Source organism: Ranitomeya variabilis, chromosome 5 (genome assembly GCF_051348905.1).
Source record: "Ranitomeya variabilis isolate aRanVar5 chromosome 5, aRanVar5.hap1, whole genome shotgun sequence".
Taxonomy (NCBI): Eukaryota; Metazoa; Chordata; class Amphibia; order Anura; family Dendrobatidae; genus Ranitomeya; species Ranitomeya variabilis.
This window is the reverse complement of record NC_135236.1, coordinates 319,813,156-319,829,207: the sequence shown is the minus strand read 5'-3', so window position 1 is coordinate 319,829,207 and position 16,052 is coordinate 319,813,156.

The window sequence follows — 16,052 nt, the reverse complement described above, 5'->3', positions numbered from 1 at the left end:
TAATCAGTGGTGCCGGTGACCGCTGACAGAGGAAGAGCTGCGGCACCCGAAGACAGTGTGACAGGTAGGGGGAGCGTCAGGATCGCTGGGACTAGGTGAGTATTTTATATTCACCTGTCCACGTTCCACCCGCCGGGCGCCGCTCTGTCTTCGCGTCCTCTTGTTCTGACTGTTCAGGTCAGAGGGCGCGATGACGCATATAGTGTGCGCGCCGCCCTCTGCCTGATCAGTCAGTGCGGAGAGACGCCGGGACGGGACGCTGAGGAGCTGCAAGCAAGAGAGGTGAGTATGTGTTTTTTTTTTTTATTGCAGCAGCAGCGTTATATATGGCACAGATTTATGTGGAGTATCTATGGGGCAATGGTGCAGAGCACTATATATGGCACAGATTTATATGGCACATCTATGGGGCAACGGTGCAGAGCACTATATATGGCACTGCTTTATATGGCACATCTATGGGGCAACGGTGCAGAGCACTATATATGGCACAGATTTATATGGCACATCTATGGGGCAACGGTGCAGAGCATTATATATGGCACAGATTTATATGGCACATCTATGGGGCAACGGTGCAGAGCACTATATATGGCACAGATTTATATGGCACATCTATGGGGCAACGGTGCAGAGCATTATATATGGCACAGATTTATATGGCACATCTATGGGGCAACAATGAACAGTGCAGAGCATATATGGCACTGCTTTATAAGGAGCATCTATGGGGCCATAATGAACGGTGCAGAGCATTGTATATGGGGCATCTATGGGGCCATAATGAATGGTGCAGAGCATTATATATGGCACAGCTTTATAAGGAGCATCTATGGGGCCATAATGAACGGTGCAGAGCATTCTATATGGCACAGCTATATATGGAGCATCTATGGGGCAATAATCAACGGTATGGAGCATTATATATGGCACAGCTTTATATGGAACCTCCTTTGGGGCAATAATGAACGGTATGGAGCATCTATTTTTATTTTTGAAATTCACCGGTAGCTGCTGTATTTTCCACCCTAGGCTTATACTCGAGTCAATAAGTTTTCCCAGTTTTTTGTGGCAAAATTAGGGGGTCGGCTTATACTCGGGTCGACTTATACTCGAGTATATACGGTATATGTGTGTCTCACTGACATAAATATATATATATATATGTACATACTGTATATATGTTTTCACGAATATTTGAGCCCATGGATCCATGATATGTCCATTTTGCAAGCCAGTGAGAAAATCTCGCCGTACAGATTCCATACGGATGACATACGGATACTTTTTGGAGAAAAAATCGCATCCTCACATTGAATACGGATCACTGTTCAGGAACTTTTCTGCATATCTCGGCCGTAAAAAACGGACTGTATTTTTATACGCTAGGTCTGACCCTGGCCTTAGAGTTAGTGTTGTGGTTACGGTCGTGTTAGGGTTAGGGTTGTGTTAGGGTTGGAGTTAGAATAGGGTTTTCTTCAAAAGTGAAGAAAATTATGATGATATGATGACTACTGTTGAGCACAAATGCTCGCTACTTGAGTTTGCATTGGCTGCTCGCATATGCATGGAGTACCGCAGATTCCCGCATGTTTTCTTTTGGGTGTCTGACAGCTGCAAAACTTGCAGTGCAGGGACTCGAGCATGTAACACGAGCACCTGCGACACTCGATGCATAACCGTGCACCTGATGCAAAAACAAGAAGCGAGCACTTTCGCATAACAATAATGACGACATATTCAAAATAACAACCTAATATTAAATTCTGAGTCATACCTGTGAGGTAAAAATGCTCACTATACCCCTGGATAAAATCCCTGAGAGGTGTGGTTTCCAAAATGGGGTCACTCGTGGTTTTTTTCACCATTTAGGCACATCAGGGGCTCTCCAATCGCGACATGGCATCCTTGCTTGATTCCAGGCAATTTTACATTCAAAAACTCAAACGGTGCTCCTTCCTTTCTGAACCCTGCCATGCACCCGAACAGTGGATTTCCTCCACATACTGTATGTGGTATTGGCATACTCAGGAGATATTGCACAATACTTTTTGGGGTCAATTTTCTCTTTTTATCCTTGTGAAAACAAAAAAAGTTTGGGTAAAAGTTAGATTTTTGTGAAAAAAAGTAAATGTTCATTTTTTCCTTCCACATTGTTTCAGTTCTCGTGAAGCACCTGAAGGATTAATAAACTTCTTGAATGTGCTTTTGAACACCTTGAGAGGTGTAGTTTTTGAAATGTTATCACTTTTGGACATTTTCTGACCCTCAAAGTCACTTCAAATGTGAAGTGGTCCCTAAAAAAATGGTTTTGTAAATTTTATTGGAAAAATGAGAAATAGCTGGTCAACTTTTAACTCTTTTAACTTTCTAACAAAAAATAATGTTTCCAAAATTGTGGTGATGGAAAGTAAACATGTGAGAAATGTTATTTAGGAACTATTTTGTGTGACATACACTCACCGGCCACTTTATTAGGTACACCTGTCCAACTTCTTGTTAACACTTAATTTCTAATCAGCCAATCACATGGCGGCAACTCAGTGCATTTAGGCATGTAGACATGGTCAAGACAATCTCCTGCAGTTCAAACCGAGCATCAGTATGGGGAAGAAAGGTGATTTGAGTGCCTTTGAACGTGGCATGGTTGTTGGTGCCAGAAGGGCTGGTCTGAGTATTTCAGAAACTGCTGATCTACTGGGATTTTCACGCACAACCATCTCTAGGGTTTACAGAGAATGGTCCGAAAAAGAAAAAAAATCCAGTGAGCGGCAGTTCTGTGGGCGGAAATGCCTTGTTGATGCCAGAGGTCAGAGGAGAATGGGCAGACTGGTTCGAGCTGATAGAAAGGCAACAGTGACTCAAATCGCCACCCGTTACAACCAAGGTAGGCCTAAGAGCATCTCTGAATGCACAGTGCGTCGAACTTTGAGGCAGATGGGCTACAGCAGCAGAAGACCACAACGGATACCACTCCTTTCAGCTAAGAACAGGAAACTGAGGCTACAATTTGTACAAGCTCATCGAAATTGGACAGTAGAAGATTGGAAAAACGTTGCTTGGTCTGATGAGTCTCGATTTCTGCTGCGACATTCGGATGGTAGGGTCAGAATTTGGCGTAAACAACATGAAAGCATGGATCCATCCTGCCTTGTATGGAGCATCTTTGGGATGTGCAGCCGACAAATCTGCGGCAACTGTGCTATGCCATCATGTCAATATGGACCAAAATCTCTGAGGAATGCTTCCAGCACCTTGTTGAATCTATGCCACGAAGAATTGAGGCAGTTCTGAAGGCAAAAGGGGGTCCAACCCGTTACTAGCATGGTGTACCTAATAAAGTGGCCGGTGAGTGTAACTCTCTGATTTAAGGACACAAAAAATTAAAAGTTTGAAAATTGCAAAATTGTCACCAAATTTCAATTTGTTTCATAAATAATTGCAAGTCATATGGAAAATTTTTAACACTGTCATGAAGTACAATATGTCATGAAAAAAACAGTCTCAGAATCAGTGAGATCCAATCAAGCGTTCCAGAGTTATTACCACACAAATTGACACTGGTGAGAATTGTAACATTTGGATTGGTCATTAAGATCAAAACTGTCTCAGTCGCTAATGGTTAAAAGTCTAATATCCATGGATGTGCCCCAGCTCTAGTCACTACATTAACCCATATTTTAAGGATAAGAAGAACTGATGATACTACTGTAGCTGACATTTAAGAACATGGAACTGAATTTGAATTTCTTTTTGTTTTCTAAATATTTAAAACCAGATATGCTGTAATTCTTGTTTTCTTTTTTCTTTCTTTTTTTGTGTATGCAAATAAAGGATAGATTTTCATCAGTTTTTGTAGCCATTTTTACCATCAGTGTGGCATCTGTTTTTGTATTATTCCCCCCAAAAAAGTTTCCATGCTTATCCTATCCATTAGACCGTAAAATATAAACAAGACTAGGATATAACATGGAAGGCTGTCTTCTTTCTTCATGGACACATTAGCTTAATTGGGCAATTTTGATTCTTAAATCGGATTAAAATCAGACAACTTACTTTACGGTCTGAAAGGTTTAAGAAGCTTCCTAGTGTGTAAGTAATGTGATTGTATTTATTTTTGTATTTTTTGGCATATTTGTTGTTTTGCGTGATTTATTTATCGTGTACATGGGTTCCTTTACAGTTTAAATTTTTTATTTTGGAATTAAACTGTGTAAGCTATATGTGTGTGTCTACAGGTTGATCTGGCACTAGATGATTGTTTTGTCTTTTGATGGAGTTATTTAGAGCCCCTATAATATGCTGGGTGGATTACCTTTACTTTGGATAATAAACTCCAGAACAGGGTGATATTTTGTTATGGGAACAAAATAATTATTTGCTTTCAATTTTTTTCCTGACAAATGGCAGGAATCTCTCTATGTTCATTTGTTCAGTAGATGGATTAGAGAGTCTTCACAGATGTGCACACACAGCAAGTTCATTTGATTTAAACGCAGAACAGTAAATTCCAGGAGATGAATCAGTTCTGCTGACATTAAAATCTGTCTTTTTTTTCCTAGTAAAATATCATTATCCCTTCTCTGTAATTAACACTAAGTATTGTAAAATACCTTGTATAGATTTCTAGGAAAATGACTGTAGTTTATAAATTATGTCAGGCATAATAAGGCTATGTGCCCACGTTGAGTATTTGTTTGCAGAAATTTCTGCAAGGTTTCTGCATCTCTTGGCAGGAGAAATGCTGAAGCAGAAATGCACATTTTTGCCACGTTTTTGGTGCATTTTTGTACTCGTTTTTGCAGGCATTTTTGTACAGTAATGAAGGCTTTTTGAGCTAAATAAAGAAGAAGTTTTGTGATGTAATTTCTTGCTTCAACTCCACATTTTTCATGCTGATGCAGTGGCATCAGAATAATGGGATTACATTACAATAATTATTATTATTATTAGGGTACCGTCACACAGTGCCATTTTCATCGCTACGACGGCACGATTCGTGACGTTGCAGCGTCGTATAAGTATCGCTCCAGCGGTCACACGTTGCAATACACGGCGCTGGAGCGATAATTTCATGACGTATTTGCGATGTAGAAGCCATTGGTTACTGTGCGCACATCGTATACAACCTGTGTCACACAATGCAATCATGCCGCCACAGCGGGACACTAGACGATGAAAGAAAGTTTCAAACGATCTGCTACGACGTACGATTCTCAGCGGGGATCCGGATCGCAGTAGTGTGTCATACACAGCGATATCGTAAATGCATCGCTGGAACGTCACGAATCGTGCCGTTGTAGCGATCAAAATTGCACTGTGTGACGGTACCCTTAGTGTCAGCAGCTGTCATTGACACCTAGCCCTAGGTTTAGGAATGAAAAGGTGTCAGCCCGACACCCTCACTACTAAGCCGATAACTAAACACAAACACACACAAAAACACACGCAAACTTACACACACACAAACACACATTGTCACCAGCCTATGTAGGAGCATTAACAGAGCAAAAGTACATAGGCTGTAACCAGACAGCAACTAAAGAAAAAAAAAGAAAAAAAAATTGCCTGGGCTCACATGTAATTTTAATAACCAGCAGAGGGAAAGTCGACAGCTGAGGGCCGATGTTTATAGCCTGGGAAGGGGGTAAAACCCATGCAGCTTCCCAGGCTATTATCAGCTCACAGCTGTGAACTTAGGCTTTATTGGCTATTTAAATGGGGACCCCAAAAATAAAAATGATGTGGAGTCCCCCTATAATTAATAACCAGCAAAGGCTATGCAGACAGCTGTGGGATGATATTAATAGCCCAGGAAGGGGCCATGGATACTGGCCCCCCCCATGCTAAAATCATCAGCTCTCAGCCACCCCAGAAAAGCTGCATCTATTACTGTAGATGTGCCAATTCTGGCACTTAGCCTCGCTCTTCCCACTTGCCCTTTAGCAGTGGCAAGTTGGGTTCATATTTGAGGGGTTGATGTCACCTTTGTATTGTCAGGTGACATCAAGCCCACAGGTTAGTAATGGAGAGGCATCTATAAGACACCTATCCAATAGTAACCTGTTGTGAACTGTGTTTCTGGGCTCCCTCTGGTGGTCACTAATGGTATTGTGTTAGGTATGTCTTGTTGCAGGCCTGAGCTCCAGCTGTGTCGTTAAGCAGCGGGTGTTTCCTATTTGAGTCTCCTCTGGACTCAGTCTCTTGCCTGGCATCGTTGTATCCAGACCTATTTGGTCTCCTCCGGATTACTTTCAGTCTGCCTCATGCAAGAAAAGCTAAGTCTTTTTTGTACAATTTGGATCGTTTGCATTATTCAGTGTTTTTGTCCAGCTTGCTTTACATTTGATGTTTGACTCGCTGGAAGCTCTAGGGGGCTGATATTCTCCCTCCACACCGTCAGTCGATGTGTGGGTTCTTGAATGTTCAGCATGGATGTTTTGTAGGGTTTTCTGCTAACCGCATAGTCCACTATCTATTTTCTGCTATCTAGACTATTGGGCCTCACTTTGCTGAATCTAGTTCATCTCTACGTTTGTGTTTTCCTCTTGCCTCACCGTTATTATTTGTTGGGGGCTTTCTATATCTTTGGGGTTCAATTTCTCTGGAGGCAAGCGAGGTCTTATTTTTTCCCTTTAGGGGTAGTCAGTTCTCCGGCTGGCTCGAGACGTCTAGAACCAACGTAGGCACGTTCACCGGCTACTTTTAGTTGTTTGTGTCAGGATCAGGTATGCGGTTAGCCCAGTTTCCACTTCCCTAGAGCAGTATTTATATTTTTTGCTATCTTGCTGGAATATCAGAGATCCTCTGCCATTGGGATCATAACAGAATGCAGGGCCAAAAGAAAATGTTTAATGCATCGCAGAAGCGGGATTAAAAAGAAGTTCTGAGGTTTTTTTTGTTGTTTTTTTTTTTTTTGCTGTAGTTTGCCTAGCTTCTTCCATCCCCTTTTTCTCTGAGTGTCTGAAACTCTGCTGCAGATATGAATGTCCAGACTTTGACTTCTAGTGTGGATCAGCTTGCTGCTAGGGTGCAAAGCATTCAGGATTTTGTTATCCATAGACCTATGTCTGAACCAAAAATACCTATTCCTGAGCCGTTTTTTGGAGATAGATCTAAATTCCTGAATTTTAGGAATAATTGTAAATTGTTTCTGTCTCTGAAACCTCGTTCCTCTGGTGATTCCGCTCAGCAAGTTAAGATTGTTATTTCCTTCTTGCGCGGCGACCCTCAGGATTGGGCCTTCTCTCTGGCGCCAGGAGATCCTGCATTGGTGAATGTTGATGCGTTTTTTCTGGCACTTGGTTTGCTTTATGAGGAGCCTAATCTTGAAAATCAGGCTGAAAAAATGTTGCTGGTTATCTCTCAGGGTCAGGACGAAGCTGAGGTATATTGCCAAAAATTTCGGAAATGGTCCGTGCTTACTCAATGGAATGAGTGTGCACTGGCCGCAAATTTCAGAAATGGTCTTTCTGAAGCCATTAAAGATGTGATGGTGGGGTTTCCTATCCCTACAGGTCTAAATGATTCAATGGCTCTAGCCATTCAAATTGATCGACGTTTGCGGGAGCGCAAATCTGATAATCCTTTGGCGGTGCTGTCTGAACGGTCACCTGATTCTATGCAATGTGACAGAATTCTGACCAGAGCCGAGCGACAAAATCATAGACGTCAAAATGGGTTGTGTTTCTACTGTGGTGATTCAACACATGTTATCTCAGCATGCTCTAAACGTTTAAAGAAAAAAGTTAATCCTGTCGCCATTGGTACTTTTCAGCCTAAGTTTATTTTGTCTGTGACTTTAATTTGTTCATTATCTTCTTACTCAGTTATGGCTTTTGTGGATTCTGGTGCTGCTTTAAGTCTGATGGATTTGTCGTTTGCCAAGCGCTGTGGTTTTGTCCTGGAGCCTTTGGAAAATCCTATTCCTCTTAGAGGAATTGATTCTACGCCATTGGCAGAGAAAAAACCTCAGTATTGGACGCAGGTGACCATGTGCATGACTCCTGTACATCAGGAGGTGATTCGTTTTTTGGTACTGCATAAAATGCATGATGTTGTCGTTTTGGGTCTGCCATGGTTACAGGCCCATAATCCAGTTTTAGATTGGAAAGCTATGACTGTGTCTAGTTGGGGGTGTCAAGGGATTCATGGCGATTCTCCATTGGTGTCTATTGCTTCTTCTACTCCTTCTGAGATCCCTGAGTTTTTGTCAGACTTTCAGGATGTATTTAATGAGGCCAGGTCCAGTGCCCTTCCTCCTCATAGGGACTGTGATTGTGCTATAGATTTGATTCCTGGTAGTAAGTTTCCTAAGGGACGACTCTTTAATTTATCTGTGCCAGAGCATGCCGCGATGCGGAGTTATATAAAGGAGTCTTTGGAGAAGGGACATATTCGTCCATCCTCGTCCCCTCTTGGTGCAGGATTCTTTTTTGTGGGCAAGAAAGACGAGTCTCTGAGACCTTGTATTGATTATCGTCTTCTGAATAAGATCACTGTTAAATTTCAGTATCCTTTGCCATTGTTGTCTGATTTGTTTGCTCGGATTAAGGGATCCAGTTGGTTCACCAAGATAGATCTTCGTGGTGCGTATAACCTTGTGCGCATAAAGCAGGGAGATGAATGGAAAACGGCATATAATACGCCTGAGGGTCATTTTGATTACCTGGTGATGCCTTTCGGATTATCTAATGCTCCTTCTGTGTTTCAGTCCTTCATGCATGACATCTTCCGGAAATATCTGGATAAATTTATGATTATTTATCTGGATGATATTTTGTTTTTTTCTGATGATTGGGAGTCCCATGTGAACCAGGTCAGGATGGTGTTTCAGGTTTTGCGGGAGAATGCTCTATTTGTGAAGGGCTCAAAATGTATCTTTGGGGTACAGAAGGTTTCTTTTTTGGGTTTTATTTTTTCCCCTTCTACTGTGGAGATGGACCCAGTTAAGGTCCGTGCCATTCATGACTGGACTCAGCCCACGTCTGTTAAGAGCCTGCAGAAGTTCTTGGGCTTTGCTAATTTTTACTGTCGTTTTATCGCTAATTTCTCCAGCGTGGTTAAACCTTTGACGGATATGACCAAGAAGGGTTCTGATATTGCGAATTGGTCTCCTGCGGCCGTGGAGGCCTTTCAGGAGCTGAAGCGTCGGTTTACTTCAGCTCCAGTCTTGTGCCAGCCGGATGTCTCTCTTCCCTTCCAGGTTGAAGTTGATGCTTCTGAAATTGGTGCAGGGGCTGTTTTGTCGCAAAAAAGTTCTGATGGCTCCGTGATGAAGCCATGCGCCTTCTTTTCAAGGAAATTTTCGCCTGCTGAGCGGAACTACGATGTTGGTAATCGGGAGTTGTTGGCCATGAAGTGGGCATTTGAGGAGTGGCGACATTGGCTCGAGGGAGCTAGACATCGTGTGGTGGTCTTGACTGATCATAAAAATCTGATTTACCTCGAGTCTGCCAAGCGCCTGAATCCTAGACAGGCCCGTTGGTTGTTGTTTTTCTCCCGTTTTGACTTTGTGGTCTCGTACCTGCCTGGTTCGAAGAACGTGAAGGCTGATGCACTTTCTAGGAGTTTTGTGCCTGATTCTCCGGGAGTCTCTGAGCCGGCTGGTATTCTCAGAGAGGGAGTAATTTTGTCTGCCATTTCCCCAGATTTGCGACGAGGGCTGCAAAAATTTCAGGCTGATAGGCCTGATCGTTGTCCACCAGAGAGATTGTTTGTCCCTGATGGATGGACCAACAGAGTTATTTCTGAGGTTCATTCTTCGGTGTTGGTGGGACATCCTGGGATTTTCGGTACCAGAGATTTGGTGGCCAGGTCCTTTTGGTGGCCTTCCTTGTCGCGGGATGTGCGTTCTTTTGTGCAGTCCTGTGGGATATGTGCTCGGGCTAAGCCTTGCTGTTCTCGTGCCAGCAGGTTGCTTTGCCCTTGCCTATCCCGAAGAGGCCTTTGACGCACATTTCCATGGATTTCATTTCGGATCTTCCGGTGTCTCGGAAGATGTCTGTCATCTGGGTGGTGTGCGATCGTTTTTCTAAAATGGTCCATTTGGTGCCCTTGCCTAAGTTGCCTTCCTCCTCTGATTTGGTGCATTTGTTCTTTCAGAATGTGGTTCGTTTGCATGGCATCCCTGAGAATATTGTATCTGACAGAGGATCCCAGTTTGTGTCCAGATTCTGGCGATCCTTTTGTGCTAAGATGGGTATTGATTTGTCTTTTTCGTCAGCTTTTCATCCTCAGACTAATGGCCAGACCGAGCGAACTAATCAGACGTTAGAGACTTATTTGAGATGTTTTGTTTCTGCTGATCAGGACGACTGGGTTACCTTTTTGCCACTGGCCGAGTTTGCCCTTAATAATCGGGCTAGTTCTGCCACCTTGGTTTCAGCCTTTTTCTGCAACTCTGGTTTTCATCCTCGTTTCTCCTCGGGTCAGGTTGAACCTTCTGACTGTCCTGGGGTTGATTCTGTGGTGGATAGGTTGCAGCGGATTTGGAACCATGTGGTGGACAATTTGAAATTGTCACAAGACAAGGCCCAGCGGTTTGCCAACCGCCGCCGCGGTGTGGGTCCCCGACTTCGTGTTGGGGATTTGGTTTGGTTGTCTTCTCGGCATGTTCCTTTGAAAGTCTCCTCTCCTAAGTTCAAGCCTCGCTTTATCGGTCCTTATAAGATTTTGGAAATCCTTAACCCGGTGTCTTTTCGCTTGGACCTTCCAGCGTCTTTTGCTATTCATAATGTGTTCCATAGGTCCTTGTTGCGGCGGTACGTGGTGCCTATGGTTCCTGCTGTTGAGCCTCCTGCCCCGGTTTTGGTTGAGGGCGAGTTGGAGTACGTGGTGGAGAAGATTCTGGATTCTCGTATCTCTAGATGGAAACTCCAGTATTTAGTTAAGTGGAAAGGCTATGGTCAGGAGGATAATTCCTGGGTTGTCGCCTCTGATGTTCATGCGGCTGATTTGGTTCATGCCTTTCACGCTGCTCATCCTGATCGCCCTGGGGGTCTTGGTGAGGGTTCGGTGACCCCTCTTCAAAGGGGGGGTACTGTTGTGAACTGTGTTTCTGGGCTCCCTCTGGTGGTCACTAACGGTATTGTGTTAGGTATGTCTTGTTGCAGGCCTGAGCTCCAGCTGTGTCGTTAAGCAGCGGGTGTTTCCTATTTGAGTCTCCTCTGGACTCAGTCTCTTGCCTGGCATCGTTGTATCCAGACCTATTTGGTCTCCTCTGGATTCCTTTCAGTCTGCCTCATGCAAGAAAAGCTAAGTCTTTTTTGTACAATTTGGATCGTTTGCATTATTCAGTGTTTTTGTCCAGCTTGCTTTACATTTGATGTTTGACTCGCTGGAAGCTCTAGGGGGCTGATATTCTCCATCCACACCGTCAGTCGATGTGGGGGTTCTTGAATGTTCAGCGTGGATGTTTTGTAGGGTTTTCTGCTAACCGCATAGTCCACTATCTATTTTCTGCTATCTAGACTATTGGGCCTCACTTTGCTGAATCTAGTTCAACTGGTGTGCATCATCCTCTCTGTTCACCTGTTTCCATCAGGATGTGGGAGTCGCTATTTAGCCTTGCTCCTCTGTCACTTCCATGCCGGTCAACATTGTAATCAGAAGCCTTTCTGTGCATGTTCCTGCTGCTAGACAACTCCCAGCTAAGTTGGACTTTAGTCCTTGTTTGTTTTTGCATTTTGTTCCAGTTCACAGCTGTAGTTTCGTTTCTGTGTCTGGAAAGCTCTTGTGATCTGAAATTGCCACTCTGATGTTATGAGTTAATACTAGAGTCTTAAAGTAATTTCAGGATGGTGTTTTGATAGGGTTTTCAGCTGACCATGAAAGTGCCCTTTCTGTCTTCCTGCTATCTAGTAAGCGGACCTCAATTTTGCTAAACCTATTTTCATACTACGTTTGTCATTTCATCTAAAATCACCGCCAATATTTGTGGGGGCCTCTGTCTGCCTTTCGGGGAAATTTCTCTAGAGGTGAGCCAGGACTATATTTTCCTCTGCCAGGATTAGTTAGTCCTCCGGCCGGCGCTGGGCGTCTAGGGATAAAACGCAGGCTACGCTACCCGGCTACTGTTAGTTGTGCGGCAGGCTTAGTTCATGGTCAGTTTAGTTTCACTCCTTCCAAGAGCTAGTTCTTATGTTTGCTGGGCTATGTTCTCTTGCCATTGAGAACCATAACAGAGAGCCAGCAATACACTAACAGGAGGTAATTGCTCCCGCAGTGTATCACTGAGCCGCAGAGTTCACCGTGGGTAAGTTCTCACGCAGCGGTGCCGTAAGTGAGAGCATCAGAGCTAATGAACTCTGGTGAACTCTCACAGCAGCTCAGTGATACACTGCAAGAATGATTACCTCCTGTCAGTGTATCGCCGGCAGCCAGGTAGAGCATTCACATCTCCCAATGTGACTGCTCTACACTTGAGATCATCGTGGGACACTCATGATTACCTGGACTATGGCAAACAGGTGAGAATATGTTTATTATTTTATATTATTTCTCTGAGATGAAGGTGTTGGGGATTTGGAGTTAGGTAAGTATAATGGGTTTTTATTTTTATTTGAATGCTAATGTAATTTAACTTTTTTTTTTAATTGTGAGCACAGACACCGGCAAATGAGACTACATCTCTCATCAGCGGCTCTTGCTGTCACTGTTATCAGTAGCAGCAGATGTAGCTCGATGGGAGCAGTAGTCTCATCGGCCCATGCCTGCTGACCTGCGGTAAGCTTTTTACTGCAAGTCATAGATGTACAGTCAGCTGCGGGGTCACACTGACATCTAACAGCATGATCCCACAGCGCAGTGACCGAGAGTACCGGCGTTATTGTTACTGCGGGTGACAGTCACAGCTGACATCTGACAGCATTACCCCGCAGTGCTCTGACCAACGGTCTTTCCGGCGGTAGCATTAGGGTATTCCCACATGTTCAGTATTAGACAGCTTGGACACAGCACATGTCTTCTGCGGCCAGAGCACTGTCGAATTTTGAACACAACTGATGCCGCATGTGTTCATTGAAATGTGCAGAATCACTGTACCCAATACATTGTATGGGTGAAAGTTATCTTGAGGAGACTCGAGTCTCTGAAGATAAATAGACATGCTGCAGTCTGGAAAGATGCGCCTCATGTGCGTCTACCTAGGTAAGCCACGGGCGCTGGTGCATGCATAGTGGGCATGGGATTTCTTGAAATCCCACCCACTATGCTGTAACATCTGGCAGCTGTGGGTTGGACGCTGTGGATGTATGCAGCGTCTAGCCCGCAGCATTTACTGATCATGGGAAAACATACCCTTACCGCCTATAAGAACCACTGTGCTGCTGTTTTTCATGCTGTCACACAGGTGACAGCGTGGGAAACACCATAGGAAGCCGGTAAAACGCAAAACAAAAACTCAGCAAATTTGCAAACCTTTTTATATTCGCGTTTTTGCTACAAATTTGACTGACTCAATGCTGCAGAAATGCAAAAAGAATTGACATGCTGCAGTAAAAAACGCACTGCAAATACACACGGAAATTTTCTGATTATGTGCACAACACTTCAGAATTGTCATTGAATAAGCTTGTATAAGGATTCCATAGCGTTTTTGGCCCATTTCCAAGCGGAAAAAATGCCACAAAAAAGCATCAAAAATGCACTGTGTGCACATAGCCTAATTTTACATGGCTCCAATCCTTAAGTAGAAAAACATGATACTAAACTGAGCATCAGACACTGTCTAACCTATACATTACTTTATAACTGTGTCATTGAGAGTCAACATAACAATATAAAGCTTGTGCTTTGAAAGAAAACACTACTCTTGGGCCTCTTGTTTTGTTTGACCACAGACAATTAGAATGGTTTAAAGACTACGATATGAGGATTGTTTATAAATTTAAAAAAATGTTAAAGACACTGAATTATTTAAAAAAAAAATATTTAATTCTTAAGCAAAATCATCATACAATACCAGTTGTAAGTAACTATCTATGAAATAGACGTTGAAATATTTAACAATTTTCTTAATACTTTACAGTATATAAAACCCAGCTAACTGCTGGCTGCAAAGTACAACTAAAATTTCACAATTTTTGCCAAACATTTTTTGTTAAATAGTTTAAAATCTTAATATGGACTCTGCAACCAATCTGCATCATTTCATAAGAATTGGTGGGCTACAGATTAGTTTCCAAGGCAGCCAGACCTTATTGTTGGCAATGGCCAGAAATATTAGTTCTGTTAAGCTCCTCCACAAGACATATTGTTATTTATTTTATTAATGTTGAGGCAGGAATGTATCAAACAAACTTACAGGTAGTGACGCAAGTTAGTAAAAATGCCTAGTGGTGAAATTTGAGTTGCATCTCAAAAAAAAGCATATTGGACATCACCACTAGGTATTTTATTTTTTTCGGAATTTTTGATGTGTTAGATTTGTTTGTTCACTAAGTTACTAGTGGCTGCTTTAATGGTGGTTAGCACCGTCATGCCATCCCCCGGTAACAATTCCATTTGTCCAATTCTTTACTTTTTGATGCTCCTAACAGTACTGTTTTCTGCTCCTGATCAGCAATGTCCTGACCCTGTACATCAGTAGCAAACTTAATTGTTTCTTCAGTCACCTGGTATTCTCTTACCTGTGGTGGTTATAAAATATTTTTAGTGGGCTGGTCACTTTCTGCCACCAAGTATAAACGCAGCAGCTTTGCACAGAGTAGTGATGCAAGCTAAAAACAAAAAGAAAGGTGTTGTGCTGTGTTCTTTAAAGACATTGTTCTGGCAGAAAAGCTCTCTAGGAGCTTGTATCTGTAAAAAATAAACTAATTGATACTCAATTACCGACACCTACCTGGATCTAATGCAGGAAGTGGTAATGTCACCATTCTACCAGTAGAAGAACCACTGTGACATGTGAAAGGCTGCTGTAGTCAATTGACTTTGAACATTGTATTATCAGAAAACAATGACATATTCAAATCACCTACCTGCTGCAGCCAATCACAGTTCTCAGTGGTTCCGAAGTTGGTGAAACAAGTTGGGTGCTGGTAGCTGAATATTTGTTAGTTTGCTATTCGTTTACAGATCCAAGTAATGAAAAACCATATCTTTTCCACTTACAGTACAAACCCTTTATATTTGAGCTCTAGGTTACTGGTGACTGTCTAAAAGAGCGGAGTGGGGTCAGTATCATAAATCCTTTAAGGCCTCTAGTAGCATGCAAACAGAGCACTCAAGCAGAAGAAGTAAAAGTTGTGCAGCAGAGCAATGCCTGTGCCATAGATAAATGACAAACTCAGAAACTTAGCTCCCACTATTGTACCATTTGTGCCTCTTCCTGCTCCCTTCTTTTTCTGTTTCGCCACTCGGTGGTGCCAGGCGTGTGCGAGTGACATGTGTCTGCTAGAGTCCTGTTTTATTCCTGGGACATCTTTTTCTGCTTAATCAAGGGGCAATGGGGTTAATAACCTGGTTTTGATTACCTCTTTCTGGAGCCCTGATATGACTGTCTGCTATTTAAAGCATTGTGTCTCTGACTTCCACTGCCAGTCAATAAGTTCTGCTTACCTGGCTGGTAGCTCTAGTCCTTGTTCTTGTGTTGTCTTCTTGATGTTGTCTGCTTTCTGAAATCAGCTTGTATTTTGACTGCTTGCTTTATGATTTTATCCCTGACTGGACATCTTGACCTTGACACCATGTGTTAACCTTTCTTGCCTTCAGCTTGCACCACCGGTCAGCATCTGACTCTGTTGCTCAAATCCAAGGCCCCTTTGTAGGTCCAGATCCCTGTAAAGAGTTTAAAGGTTGAAGGCCAGGAAAATCCCTCAGGATATCACATGCGGCACTATACAGTGGGGCAAAAAAGTATTTAGTCAGTCAGCAATAGTGCAAGTTCCACCACTTAAAAAGATGAGAGGCGTCTGTAATTTACATCATAGTTAGACCTCAACTATGGGAGACAAACTGAGAAATAAAAATCCAGAGAATCACATTGTCTGTTATTTTATCATTTTATTTGCATATTATGGTGGAAAATAAGTATTTGGTCAGAAACAAACAAT